Genomic DNA, 13,971 nt, shown 5'->3' with positions numbered 1-13,971 from the left:
CCCAAAAGTTAAAAAAAAAAGCGACTTTCTATTAAAAAAAAACAGTTTAATACCTAGACTATATAAAGAACTACTATGAATCATTAAAACAAGGCAATCTGTAAGAAAAATAGACAAAGGATATGGTTGCAAATACAGTGTTTAAGTTCATTTAGTGTCAATTTTAACCTCCTCCTATGAGATCTTGCTGTAATGCTGAAACTGGAGAGCTAAAACCCAGCTTTCCAGACTCCCTTGCAGCTAAGATTCTAAGATTCCACCAATCAGATGATCTCATGTGAGCCAGAATTTAGAAATTAGATAAGTAGGAAGAGAAGTGATGCTTGAAGTAACTATTTAATGGGGCAGGTACTGCATTGTTCTGAAATCAATAGTTCTGGCAACAGATTGTAGCTAAAGTCATAGAATCTTGAAGCCAGCAGCAGGGGCAGCAGCTTCCCAATTCTTCAGTTTCTGGATTGTTACAGAGGGTAGTGGTTTCTTTGGAGCAGCTTCGGAGCTGTATTATTGTATTAGTACTTTTTTGGGGGGGGGGGGCCACACCGTGTAGCATGCAGGATCTTAGTTCCCCAACCAGGGATTGAACCCGTGCCCCCTGTACTGCGAGTGCAGAGCCTTAACCACTGGACCACCAAGGAAGTCCCTGGGACTCATTCCTAAGGCCCATTCTGTGGACTGCTTCTCCAGGCCTTCCACCAATTTGGTAAGCTCCTAAGACCCTCTTTTATTTATTTATTTTTTAAATTTTTATTTATTTATTTATTTATTTTTGGCTGCACTGGGTCTTCGTTGCTGTGTGCGGGCTTTCTCTAGTTGCAGCAAGCGGAGGCTACTCTTTGTTGAGGTGCATGGGCTTCTCACTGCGGTGGCTTCTCTTGTGGAACATGGGCTCTAGGTGTGCGGGCTTCAGTAGTTGCAGCACGTGGGCTCAGCAGTTGCAGTTTGTGGGCTCTAGAGCATGGGCTCAGTAGTTGTGGCACACAGGCTGAGTTGCTCTGTGGCATGTGGGATCTTCCCGGACCAGGGATCAAACCCGTGTCCCCTGCATTGGCAGGCAGATTCTTAACCACTGGATGACCAGGGAAGTCCCAAGACCCTCTTTTAAATCCCTTTCTGGTTAAAATAGAATGTTTTGTGTTATCTCCAACTAAATCCTGGCTAATACCAGCACGAAAAGTTAATTCACAAAAGAAGAAATTTAAATGGCTAATATGCAAATGAAAAGATGTTCAATTCACTCTTTTTTTTTTTTTTTTTCAATTCACTCTTAACTAGGCAAATGCAAATAATTAAAACCATAATAAGGGAATTCCCTGGTAATCCAGTGGTTAGGACTCCATGCTTTCACTGCCGAGGGCCCAGGTTCAATCCCTGGTCAGGGAACTAAGATCCCACAAGCTGTGTGGTGCAGCAAAACAAAACAAAACCACAATGAGATACCATTCCATGCCCAAGAGATCAGCAAAATATGAAAATAAAATATAATGTTGGTAGGATAGCAGATGAATGGGAAATCTCATATACTGGTATGATAATGTGAATTGTTGCAACCATCCTAAAGAGCAACTTGGCAATATTTAGAAAAGTTGAAAATTCACACACTGTCAGGCCAAGGAGTTCTACTCCTAGGTATACCCTGCCTTCAAGAAACTTTCCACATACACACAAGAAAGGTAGACATGAATGCTCATGGCAGCACTGCTGAAATAACAAAAAATTAGAAAAAAACTAAAAGCTCCAATGAAAGTAGATAAATAACTTGTGGTATAGCCATATAATGGAATTCTGAACAACACTGAAAGTAAATAAACTATAGATTCATGTATCAATACGGATATCCTCACAAACACTGTAAACAGGAAAAAATATATATAAACAAGTCCCATAAGGATTCACAGAGTATGACACTATTTTTAAAAGTTTAAAATGTGAAAAGAAAATAATAATAATAAAATTTTAAAGTTTTTAAAAGTTTAAAATATGTGAAACAATGCTAGATATTGTTTAGGGACACATACACATGTAGTACAGGTATTAAATTTTTCATGGAAGTGGTTAGCAATAAATCCAGGTGATTAAAGAAATTTTCACATATTTAGGTATAGCGAAGTCATTCTGGCTTATACATGATTTAACTTGATTTTCTGCTAACTAAAACAGCCTGTTTGTGGCCTATCTGATATACACTGTCATATCTGCTTTAATTATTAAAGAAAAGGGCACAGTGATCACAAGTAAAGAATGTCCATGTTAAAAATAAAGATTAAATGCCTCCTTTCCTAGAACACCAATGCTGGTACTGCTTTGATGATAAGACTCCTTTCCCAGAAGCCAAGGTCATACTGACTCACTGTGTACATGCTGATCTGTTTTTTTGAAACCTTGAAGGAATATATTCCTGACTTGTTTGATGTTCTTTGTTCTGACATAATAATGTAAAACTGCTGAAAACCATGCTTCTCTGGAGCAGCTCTTTAGAGTTATCTGAGAGGCTGTCTCCCAGGCTATAGTCCTCAGTTTAGCCCAAATAAAACTCTTTTTTATTCCTATTATATTTTGTTTATTGATTATTTCCATCCACACAGGATAAAAGTAACCTCTGGAAAGGGAGCTAGAGGAATAGAATTGGGGAGAGTATCAAAGGGGACTTAATGGTATCTGAGGGGCTTTTTAAGTTAAACTTTTAATTCTGAGATAATTAGAGATGCACATGCAGTTGTAAGAAATAATACAGAGGTTCTGTGTATCCTTTACCCAACTTCCCCAGTGACAACATTAGGCAAAACTATAGTACAATCTTACAGCCAGGATGTTGACACCAATACAGTCAAGATGCAGAACAGTTCCATCTTAAGGATCCTTCATGTTGCCTTTTTACCCACTTGGCTCCAGCCCCATCCCATCTTTAACCCCCAGCAAATAAGAATCTGTTCTCTATTTCTATACTCTTGTCAGTTCAAGAATGTATGTAGGTAGCTCCCTGGTGGTCTAGTGGTTAGGACTCAGCGCTTTCACTCCCGTGGCCAGGGTTTAATCCCTGGTCAGAGAACTGAGATCCAACAAGCTGCATGATGCAGCCAAAATAAATAAATAAATAAATAAAATGAAAGTTTATTTAAAAAAAAGAATGTATGTAAATCACACAGTATGTATATTTGAATCATATAATACATAACCTTTTGGGACTGATTTTATTCAATCAGCATAATTCCTTGGAGATTCATGTAAGCTGTTGTGTGTTATCAATAGGTCCTTCCTTTTCATTGCTGAGTATCTGACATGTTTTATTTGGTTTTTAAGAAACTGAAGCAGGGCTTCCCTGGTGGCGCAGTGGTTGAGAATCTGCCTGCCAATGCAGGGGACACGGGTTCGAGCCCCGGTCTGGGAAGATCCCACATGCCACGGAGCGACTGGGCCCGTGAGCCACAATTACTGAGCCTGCGCGTCTGGAGCCTGTGCTCCGCAACAAGAGAGGCCGCAACAAGAGAGGCCGCGATAGTGAGAGGCCCGCGCACTGCGATGAAGAATGGCCCCCACTTGCCGCAACTGGAGAAAGCCCTCACACAGAAACGAAGACCCAACACAGCCATAAATAAATAAATAAATAAATAAAATAAAATTTAAAAAAAACTGAAGCAAATATGTCAAAAATGTTAAAATTAAACAAAGCTAGGTAGTAAGAACATGGGCATTTGTTGTTTTGTTCTTTGTTCTTTTCTGGACGGTTAAAATATTTCCTAATATTTAAAGTGACATGCATCCCATTCAGCCCTGTACTCAGGTTACTTAGGGCTATGCCTCATCTTCCTGGCTAGACACTAAGCTCTTGGAGACAAGATGAGCACCCATTCATTGTGTCTTCCTCTCTGTCTCACAATGCTGATACATATACGAATATGTATTTGCATATATAAACGGTCCTTTTCATGTAGTAGTAGCAGAAGTTTCTGTCCTGGGTCATAAGCACTGACCCATGGATCAGTGCTTATATACAGGTGCTTGGCGAGAGCAAGGTTGTTCAGAAGGCAGAAGGCCCAGAGAGATCCTGGAACATATCTGATGCACAGCTTTAGTCCAGCTCCTGAACGCTGCCTTTGGCCTGCTGACCTGTCCCTGGCCTGAATCACTGACATTCATCACCCAGTTCATCGCTTTTCTAGAAAGATTCCAATCGGATTTCAGGAGAGCTACTCAGGTTCCACTACTCAGAACTGTTGCTAAATAAACAAAAACCATAAGTAATACTTCATAGAGAACTGCTAAATATTTAAAATAGCACTTAGGTTAACTGCAATCCAGACCTCCAAGCAGGCCTGGCAGAACTTCTCCGTAGCAGCATTTTGTTATTCTCTTAGTTTATAGCCCATGTAATGGAAAGAAACACATTTTTATTTCTTTAAAAATATATTATTTGGCATGAAAAGGAATGAACTACTAATGTGTGCTATAACATAAATGAATCTTGAAAACATTACACTAAATGAAAGAAGTTAGCCACAAAGGACCACATACTTGATGATTCTATTTGTATGAAATGTCCAGAATAGGCAAATCTATAGAAACAGAAAGTGGATTAGTAGTTTCCAGGGCTGAAGGGATAATGATTTGGAGTGTGGTGGCTGGGTTTCTTTTGGGGATGGTGAAATGTTCTAAACTTATTAGTGGTGATGGTTGCACAACTCAGTGAATATACTAAAAACCATTGATTTGTACACTTTAAATGGGTGAATTAGGGACTTTCCTGGCGGTCCAGTGGTTAAGACTCTGCGTTTCCACTGCAGGGGGCGCAGGTTTGATCCCTGGTCAGGAACTAAGATCCCTCATGCTATGCTATGCGGCGTGGCCAAAAGAAAAAAAAGGGTGAATTATATGATGTGAATTATATCTCAATAAAGCTGTTACCCTCAAAAATATTATATAATACGGGCTTCCCTGGTGGCACAGTGGTTGAGAGTCTGCCTGCCGATGCAGGGGACACGGGTTCGAGCCCTGGTCTGGGAGGATCCCATGTGCCGCGGAGCAACTGGGCCCGTGAGCCACAACTACTGAACCTGCGCATCTGGAGCCTGTGCTCCGCAACGAGAGGGCGCGATAGTGAGAGGCCCGCGCACCGCAATGAGGAGTGGCCCCCGCTCTCCGCAACTGGAGAAAGCCCTCGCACAGAAACGAAGACCCAACACAGCCAAAAATAAATAAATTAATTAATTTTTTTAAAAAAATTATATAATACGAAATATTGGCAAGGATGTGGAGAAACTGGATCTCTCATACATTGCTGATGGGAATGTAAAATGGTACAGTTACTTTGGAAAATAGTTTGTCAGTTTCTTTAAAAACTAAACATACACTTACCAGCAATCACACCCCAGGGCATCTATTCCAGAGGAAGAAAACTTATGCCTATACAAAAACCTGTCTACGAATGTTCATCAAAGCTTTATTTGTAATAGCTAAAAACTGAAAACAACCAAAATGTTGTTTTATTAAGTGAATTTAATAGGTGGATGGCTAAAAAGAAAAAAAGTTGTATATCTAAGGTCACAGAATACTCAGAAATAAAAAGGGATGAACTACTGATATCCTCAAGAATCATCCAGTTGTGCTGCCTGAAAAAAGAACAACCTGAAAAGCTTACTGTGTGATCATTTATAAAACATCTAAAATTATAGAGACAGAGAACAGATTAGTGGCCACCTGGTTAGGGATGAGGGTGGTGGGCACCTGGGTGTGGCAATAAAGGAACAGCACATGAAGAACTTCATGGTGATAGAATAGATCTGCATCTTAATTGAAATGGTGGTTACAGAAATCTACACATGTGATAAAACAACATCTAACAATCAAACACATGATTGTATCAATGCCAATTTCCTGGCTTTGATATTGTGCTATTGAGATAAGACATAACCACTGGAGGAACCTGGTGAAGATACACATAACCTCTCTGTACTATCCTTGGAACTTCATGCTGACCTATACTTATTTCAAAGTAAAAAGTTAAAAACAAACGAAATATTAGATAGCTTAAGTTAGCCACTATCTTTGCAACACTCTCAGGACAAATGCAGCTTAAAAGCCTGGGAGAGCAGGCTCGGTGCCTTTGTTCCACTTCCTGGTCTGGTCTGATACAGAGGTTTGTCTTGGAGAATATATTTGGGAAAATATGTCTTTCAATATAGTCCAGTCCATGCTCAGTCCTGAGATCTCTTTGATGCCCTGTGATAAGCAATTAAGAACTAAAATCAGTCTAGCACATAGTGGGTACTAAAAAAAAAAAAATGTTTGTTGAATGTTATGCAGTGACTGCTTCTGACTCTAGGATAGGATAGAACAGTTAATTCTCTTCTCCTCTCTCCTCCTCTGTCCACACTCGCACAGAATAATTTGGGCATTCACACATTTATTCAACAAATATTTGGAGTAGCTATTCCATGCCAAGCATTTTTCTGGACTGTGAGGATACAAAGTTAAAGGGGGGGGGGGGCGGGAAGGGCTCTACAATAAAGATAGGGCACTTATTTTTTTGTTTTTGTTTCTTGTTGTTTTGTTTTATTTAATTTTGGAAATGGCCCTGGGGTTCTTTCTTTTTTTTGTAATTTTATTTTTTTTTATACAGCAGGTTCTTATTAGTTATCTATTTTATATATATTAGTGCATATATGTCAATCCCAATCTCCCAATTCATCCCACCACTTTCCCCCCTTGCTGTCCATATGTTTGTTCTCTACATCTGTGTCTTTATTTCTGCCTTACAAACCAGTTCATCTACACCATTTTTCTAGATTCCACGTATATGCGTTATATATGATATTTGTTTTTCTCTTTCTGACTTACTTCACTCTGTATGACAGTCTCTAGGTCCATCCATGTCCACGTCTCTACAAATGACCCAATTTCGTTCCTTTTTATGGCTGAGTAATATTCCATTGTATATATGCACCACATCTTCTTTATCCATTCATCTGTCAATGGGCATTTAGGTTGCTTCCATGACCTGGCTATTGTAAATAGTGCTGCAATGAGGGCTTCCCTGGTGGTGCAGTGGTTAAGAATCCACCTGCCAATGCAGGGGACACTGGTTCGAGCCCTGGTCCAGGAAGATCCCACATGCTGCAGAGCAACTAAGCCCGTGCACCACAACTACTGAGCCTGTGCTCTAGAGCCTGCGAGCCACAACTACTGAGCCTGTGCACCTAGAGCCCGTGCTCCACAACAAGAGAAGCCACTGCAATGAGAAGCCCGTGCATCGCAACGAAGAATAGCCCCCGCTCACCGCAACTAGAGAAAGCCTGCATGCAGCAACGAAGACCCAATGCAGTCAAAAATAAAATAAATAAATTTTTGAAAACATAGTGCTGCAATGAACATTGGGGTGCATGTGTCTTTCTGAATTATGGTTTTCTCTGAGTATATGCCCAGTAAGGATAGGGCATTTAAAATATCTGGTTATTTGCTCCAAGTTTTGTTCCACTAAAAGCAGAGGGACTAAGTAAATGTTATGGACATCCTGATTGATTTCACCCCTTTTAAGACAGAAGTAACAAGGGAAATGATACTCTGAACCTAATTCTGACCAATCAGAAGTGAATGGAGGGCTTCCCTGGTGGTGCAGTGGTTGAGAATCCGCCTGCCAGTGCAGGGGACACGGGTTCGATCCCTGGTCCAGGAAGATCTCACATGCCGTGGAGCAACTGAGCCCGTGCACCACAACTGCTAAGCCTGTGCTCTAGAGCCCATAGGCCACAACTACTGAGCCTGCGTGCTGCAACTACTGAAGCCCACGTGCCTAGAGCCTGTGCTCCGCACCAAAAGAAGCCACCGCACTGAGAAGCCCATGCACCACAACAAAGAGTAGCCCCCACTCACTGCAACTATAGAAAGCCCGCGCACAGCAACGAAGACCCAATGCAGCCAAAAATAAATAAATAAAATAAATAAATTTATATAAAAAAAAGAGGTGGTTACTCTTTAAAAAAAAAAGAAGTGAATGGAGACAGGGACTTCCCTGGTGGCTCAGTGGTTAAGACTCTGTGCTCCCAATGCAGGGGGCCCGGGTTCCATCCCTGGTCAGGGAACTAGATCCCACATGCATGCTGCAACTAAGAGTTTGCATGCCACAACTAAAGAGCCTGAGTGCTGCAACTAAGGAGCACTTGAGCCACAACTAAGGAGCCCGCCTGCCACAACTAAGACCCAGCACAATGAAAGAAAGAAAGAAAGAAAGAAAGAAAGAAAGAAAGAAAGAAAGAAAGAAAGAAAGAAAGAAAGAAAGTAAGTAAGTGAATGGAAGTAAGCAGATCCCAGAGGAAAGTGAAACCATCATCTTAAAAGTTCTTTCAGAAGGTAAAATGTCATGGCAAGAAAAGATGAACATCCATCAGGCTCCCACCCCAGGTTACAGAGGGAGGTCAATTTAAACATTTAAGGGAAAAAAAAGGAAGTAAAACCTCTAGGGATTAGGGTTCATGGGAAGACTGTTGAAGGTGAAGTTAAACATCATGCTAACAAAAGACCCTGTTGAAGAATAAAGGGAGGAAATACCTATAGAAATGAGAATGGCCACATAGGGATCCTGGCTAATGAGCCTCATTTATAAAGATACATACAAGAGTCAGAGTGGTGGGTCCTGTACAAAGAGCTTCCAGAACTCTAAAACACAGAAGCGTCTGGGATTAACAAAATTGTAAGAATAACCTCCACAGCTCTGCCCCTACTATGACTGCCAACTAAATTTTAACATTCATGTTCAGAAAAAGTAAAAAATAGGCACTCTATTTGATGGCTTTGCTTTCCTCTTCTTAGCCCTAAAGAGTGACTGCAGGGGTCACTATGAAAGTTAGGAGCCTAGACCCTGGAGCCAGAAAACCTGATTTCAAATTCTGATTCTGCAATCAATCAGCTGGCTCCCTGGGATAATTATATAACCTTCCTTATAGGGTTGTTATAAGATTTCATACGATAATCCATGTAAAGTGTATAGCAGAGTGTCTGCTACGTGGTGAGCTTTCAATAATGGTAGCTGTTGTTTTTGTTACTATTACTGTTAAACTGGAAAGAGTAGTATGACCGTGGATCAGAGGGATGAAGTTGTCTAAGGACACTTAGCTGATCATATTCAAGCAGATGGTGAGAACAGCTAATCATGATGATAATAATAAGTAATACGAACTACACAGCAGAGCCTAACTGACAATGCAGCTAATAACAAAGAAATGGAGCTGAGAGATGGAGAGACCATGAGACTAAGCCCTGATGGCATTACTTAATCCAGCCATGATGGAGACTGATTCCCTTTGGATTTTTTTTTTATGTGAGCTAACACATTTTCATTCCCCACCCCACTTTGGCCTAAACCACTCTGAGTTGGGTTTCTGCCACTTGATTAGAACAGATGGTCTATCAGCCCTTGGAAAGACCATCTGTCTGTGAGACAGACATCACTGAGAGCCAGCATAGGTTAACAGAAAAAAGACAAACAGGTCATGCCAGACTATCCTCATTCCCTTAATGAAAGTTGACTAGATCAGTAGATCAAAGGAATACCACAGGCTAGTGTAACTGGACTAGGAAGGTACTGCTGGTCTCTCGTGACATCCTTACAAATAAGGAATAAGGTGAGGTAATGGAATAAGATGTGGCAATGGGGAAGCAATAGGACAATAATATGGACTAAAAACTGATAAAATACCAAATTCAAAGAGTGTTGGTCAGTGTCAACCTCTGGGATCTGCCCTGTTTCATTAAGGATAGCCATTAGTTCTTTTGGTGCTTCCCATCTCTAAGACCACCTGAGCCTAAACCTCCACCATTTTTCTCCTGAATCAGTACAACAGCCTCCTGACTGGATGCATACACAGCACCAGAGTGGAGTGGTCATTCAAAAACATAAAATTGACTGCTTTATTCCTCTGTTGAAACCCAGACAAGTCTTCCCTGAAAGTCATCCCCCTTCCAAAGAACCACTCCTTTCCCCCAATAATTATGTTTCCTATTCAATTTGTTTTACTGGTTCATTCAATAGAGCAGAAGCTCCACAAGGGCAAAGACCATGTTTCTTATATTCATCAACGCATCATCTAGTGTCTACTCTAGATCTAGCACATAGTAGGTGCTCAACTAATTGAATTAATGACTGAATGACAAGGATGAACACTGGCAGAACAGTGATCAAATTGCCAATGACACTGTTACAAGTGGAGTTAGACACACAACTCTTGGAAGCCACAACAAAGTTTGAGGTCAGCTAAGAGAAACTCCCCTTGAATTTTATATAACTGGAATTATATAGTAGGTACACTTTTTTGTCTGGCTTCTTCCTTTCAGCAAAATTATTTTGACATTCATCCATGTTGTAGCATGTATCAATAGTTCATTACTTTTTATTGCTGAGTAGTAGTATATTAGATAAATATACCACAGTTTATCTATGCACTGGATTAAAAATTGGTTGCTTCCTGTTTCTCTATTACAATAAAGCTGGACCTAGGAATGCAATGTTTATTTTTCACTTTTTTTTTTTTTTAGGAATGCAATGTTTAGATCACAGATAGGTATATATTTTTAAAAGAAAATGTCATACTTTTAAAAAGTGGTTGTACCATTTTACTTTCCCACCAACAGTGTATGAGTTCTGCAACCTGGTCAACACTTGATGTAGCCAGTCTTTGTACGAAGTTTTATCTGCTTGTGGTTTTAATGTGCATTTCCCCAACGATTAATGATCTTGAACATCTTTTCAAGTGCTTATTTGCCACGAATATATTTTCTTTGGACATCATGGGGTTTTTGTTTGTTTGCTTAAATTACAAAAGAGGACTGCCCTGGCGGTCCAGTGGTTAAGACTCTGCCCTTCCACTGCAAGGGGCATGGGTTCAATCCCTGGTTGGGGAAATAAGATTCTACATGTCGTGTGGCGCAGCCAAAAAAAAAAAAAAAAAAAATTACAAAAGAGGCTCTCACTTATTACATACCTAGACAAACAATACAGAAATGTATAAATAATTAATAGTCTCCTACCCCCCAACACACACATAGGCAACCAGAGGTGCACAAGAACCACCAGGAGCACTTATTAGGCATGCAAATTCTTGCCCCTGCTCTTGAAGATTCTGATTCAGTAGGTCACAGATGGGGCATTTTGACAAGCCCCTAGATAATTCTGATGCAAGCGCTCTGTAGATTTCTTGAGAAAGTCTGCTCTTAACTATTGTCCTCCTAAGGAATAGTTGAAGGAATGAAGACAGTGAGTCTGGAGAGGCAAATGCACGGAAGGGGTACATGGACTGCCTTCAAATAAGTAAGAGCCTTTGTCTAAGAGAATGACTGTGTGTGCTCTGTGTTGTCCCATGGAACACCAAGAGTTTGGAACCTAAAGATCAAATCAAAAACAACTTTCTAAGAGAGCTACTGTGAAACAAAATCAGGCAACAGAGCCAGCAAGGGAAGGAATGTGCCAAAATCACCAAGCTTGCAGAAAAAGGACTTCTCTGGGTTGAGAAATGACTGTTTGAGGTTGAGTAGACAGAGGGCAAAAGACGTTCCAGACATACACATACACGTTCTTTCTTTCTCTCTCTGAGGAAAAACTGCCCCTTATAAATACACAGAGAGGAATGTAACCACCAGACAGGTAGTGTGTGTCTTAACCCAAATAAAATAACAGCTATTTGCCCTAAGCCATATTTCCCTGCCTCTATTGGCAAGGCCTAAAATGGTAGAGAAAGGAGACAACACAGTATTTGGTAAGGGCAGTTCCTTTTATAGATAAGTAGGCTTGCCCAGGCCCTCTCCTCACAATTTTGGACCCATCGATTTTAAAGAGCTTAAGCCTGTCAATAAGCAACAGGCTTTGGACAATCAAGCTCAACAAATGCCATTTTGCTTCAGTTACAGCACCCAAAACAACCCCCATCCCCAATCAGTTAAATAAAAAGCCATTTATTTGTTCTAGAACAGAATCAACCAAGGCACTGTTTACCACAGCAAGCTGCTGATCCAAGAGGGATGTGAGCCAACTGCCAAGTAACTCCTGTACCCTGGCAGAAACTCAGCTGAGCCTCCATCTCTGGGCAAGATTAGGGAGGTGCCCAGGTTCCCATGTATGTCCTCCTCTTTCCTCTCATTTAAAAACAACTATACAGATGCTGGTTCCATTCAAAAGGGCCATGTGAGGCCCAATAAGCTGTCCTTGTTAGAATGTCTGGTAGTTTCTACTTTCAGCATTTGAGCTAGGGTCAAATATTGAGTGTTGTGCATTATTCTAAATAGGTGCACTCTTTTTTAGGTTACTATCACCAAGGTATGTGCAGCCGCTTATAAGTCATAATAGGGCTGACTTTATATTTGCATGTTTTAAATTTTTTAATTTTTTTTTTCTTTTATTTCGGATACAGCCCAATTTCCCGCAGGTCATCACTTTTTCTTAACTGGCACGCCTTTGACTCATTGGGTTGTGTGCGCCAGCCCTTTTATTGAGCACCTACTACGAGCGAGGCACTGGGCTCAACGTTCATCTGTAGTCTGACAACAACATGAAAGATGAAGCAATCTTACCTCAAGTTTACAAAGAAAACTGGGCCTTGGAGAGGTTAAACAATGTGTCCAAAATCAGGCAGCTAGGGGCGTCGGACGCTGTCTGAACTCAGAGCAGGAACTCACTCCTTCACCAGCTGCCTCCCTTTAAAGGAGCAAATAAACTGCTCTGAAACAGCGCAGCCTGAGTGCCAGCCTTCAGTCATTCCTTACAGCAGGAATGCTTCATCCTGCTGTCAAATCCGAAACTGTGTGCAAGATTATGTGTGAACCCTGGGGAGGGGACCCAGATTTTTAAGGAGTCAGTGATCCCAATAAGGTTAAGAGCCAGCACCTGGGCAGGCTGTCAGCTTCCCCATTCTCTAAATTCCTGGCGCTCGCTGTCCAGGGAGCACTGCGGCAGGGGTGGGAAGTTCTGGCTTTCAGTCCCAGTCTTGGCACTACTTCTCCGAGGGCTGTTGGCCCAGGCAGCTAACCTATGGACCACAGATTTCCTTTCTCTTTTCCCCTGGCCCTATTTATAATTAAACTTTCCCTGTCAAGGATTTTTTTGTTTTTAACCATTGTTTGTATTATTCCATTGTTTTAACGTATATGGAGTCATTAAAAAGTCGCCAGTTCTACACTGAAGCACAGGGATAAACAATGCCAGGCCAGCTTACCTCTCTGGGCCTCAGTTTTCCACCTGTAAACTGACCCGCTTGGGTCAGCTGGATCAGGTTGCTTGCATTCCCATTAGGCTCAAGACACAAAGCTAGCTACCAAGCAACCCGGACCGGCGTCGTAGCTCCCGCACTCCCCCAACCTCCCTTCCCGGATCTGATCAGCAGCTGTTTTCCCGCAACCTTCCCTGGCCCTATGCTACCGGCCCCAATCACCCGGGCGGACTCACCGCTCGCGCAAGGTGCCAGCTCGACCGCCCCAGCGATTGCGCAGCCAGGGAAGGAGAGGCGCCGCGCTCCCGGCCCCACGCGGCGCTGGGGCCTGCGAGCGCTGTTCTGAGGGAGAGCGCCGGCGGTCGCGGCTCTGCCCACGCTGCGTATGTGCGTGCGCCGAGAGGGGGCGGCCCCGGCTCGCGCCTTTGTTAATTGTCCAACTGGAGGCAGGTTGTTTTCCACTGGGCGCTCTCTGGAGTGGGTCCCAGCCGGGGTGGCCCGGCGACTGCAGCAACTACCGTGCGCTGGCCCGCAGCCAGCGCGAAGCCTTGCAAGTGGGTGTCAGTGCTGCGCCCGGTGACCCACCCACCCGCGACTTCTCATTTAGGCACCTACTCCTCCCTCAGGCTACTCAGCACCAAAACAGGGACCGGCAGTTAGGCCATCCGGTGGGAATGTTGACCCCAGGATCCCTGAATATCTGTGCTCCTGCCCGAATCACCAAACTTTAGGGCTGGACCTTGATTTTAATTCTGAGTGCCGGCTGCGCAGGATTTCTGGGTTC

General features: G+C 42.3%; 1 protein-coding gene across 3 annotated transcripts in view; it reads right to left on the bottom strand.

The window, feature by feature from the left end:
- Positions 1-13,702, bottom strand: part of ARHGEF37 (Rho guanine nucleotide exchange factor 37) — a 54,967-nt gene extending 41,265 nt beyond the window's left edge. Inside the window, exons 1-2 of one of the 3 annotated variants that reach the window (XM_036846710.1) lie at positions 13,424-13,698; positions 12,553-12,676 (exon numbers count right to left, since the gene is read on the bottom strand). The gene's annotated coding sequence lies outside the window, so the exon portion shown is untranslated. Of the gene's footprint in view, positions 1-12,552; positions 12,677-13,423 lie in introns of all 3 variants that reach the window. The other 2 variants (XM_036846711.1, XM_036846709.1) reach the window with 2 other exon arrangements.
- Positions 13,703-13,971: the final 269 nt, after the last annotated feature.

The sequence above is a fragment of the Balaenoptera musculus genome, chromosome 3 (assembly GCF_009873245.2).
Source record: "Balaenoptera musculus isolate JJ_BM4_2016_0621 chromosome 3, mBalMus1.pri.v3, whole genome shotgun sequence".
Lineage (NCBI taxonomy): Eukaryota > Metazoa > Chordata > Mammalia > Artiodactyla > Balaenopteridae > Balaenoptera > Balaenoptera musculus.
Note: the sequence above shows the minus strand (reverse complement) of the source record. Positions and strands in the feature narration are given on the sequence as shown.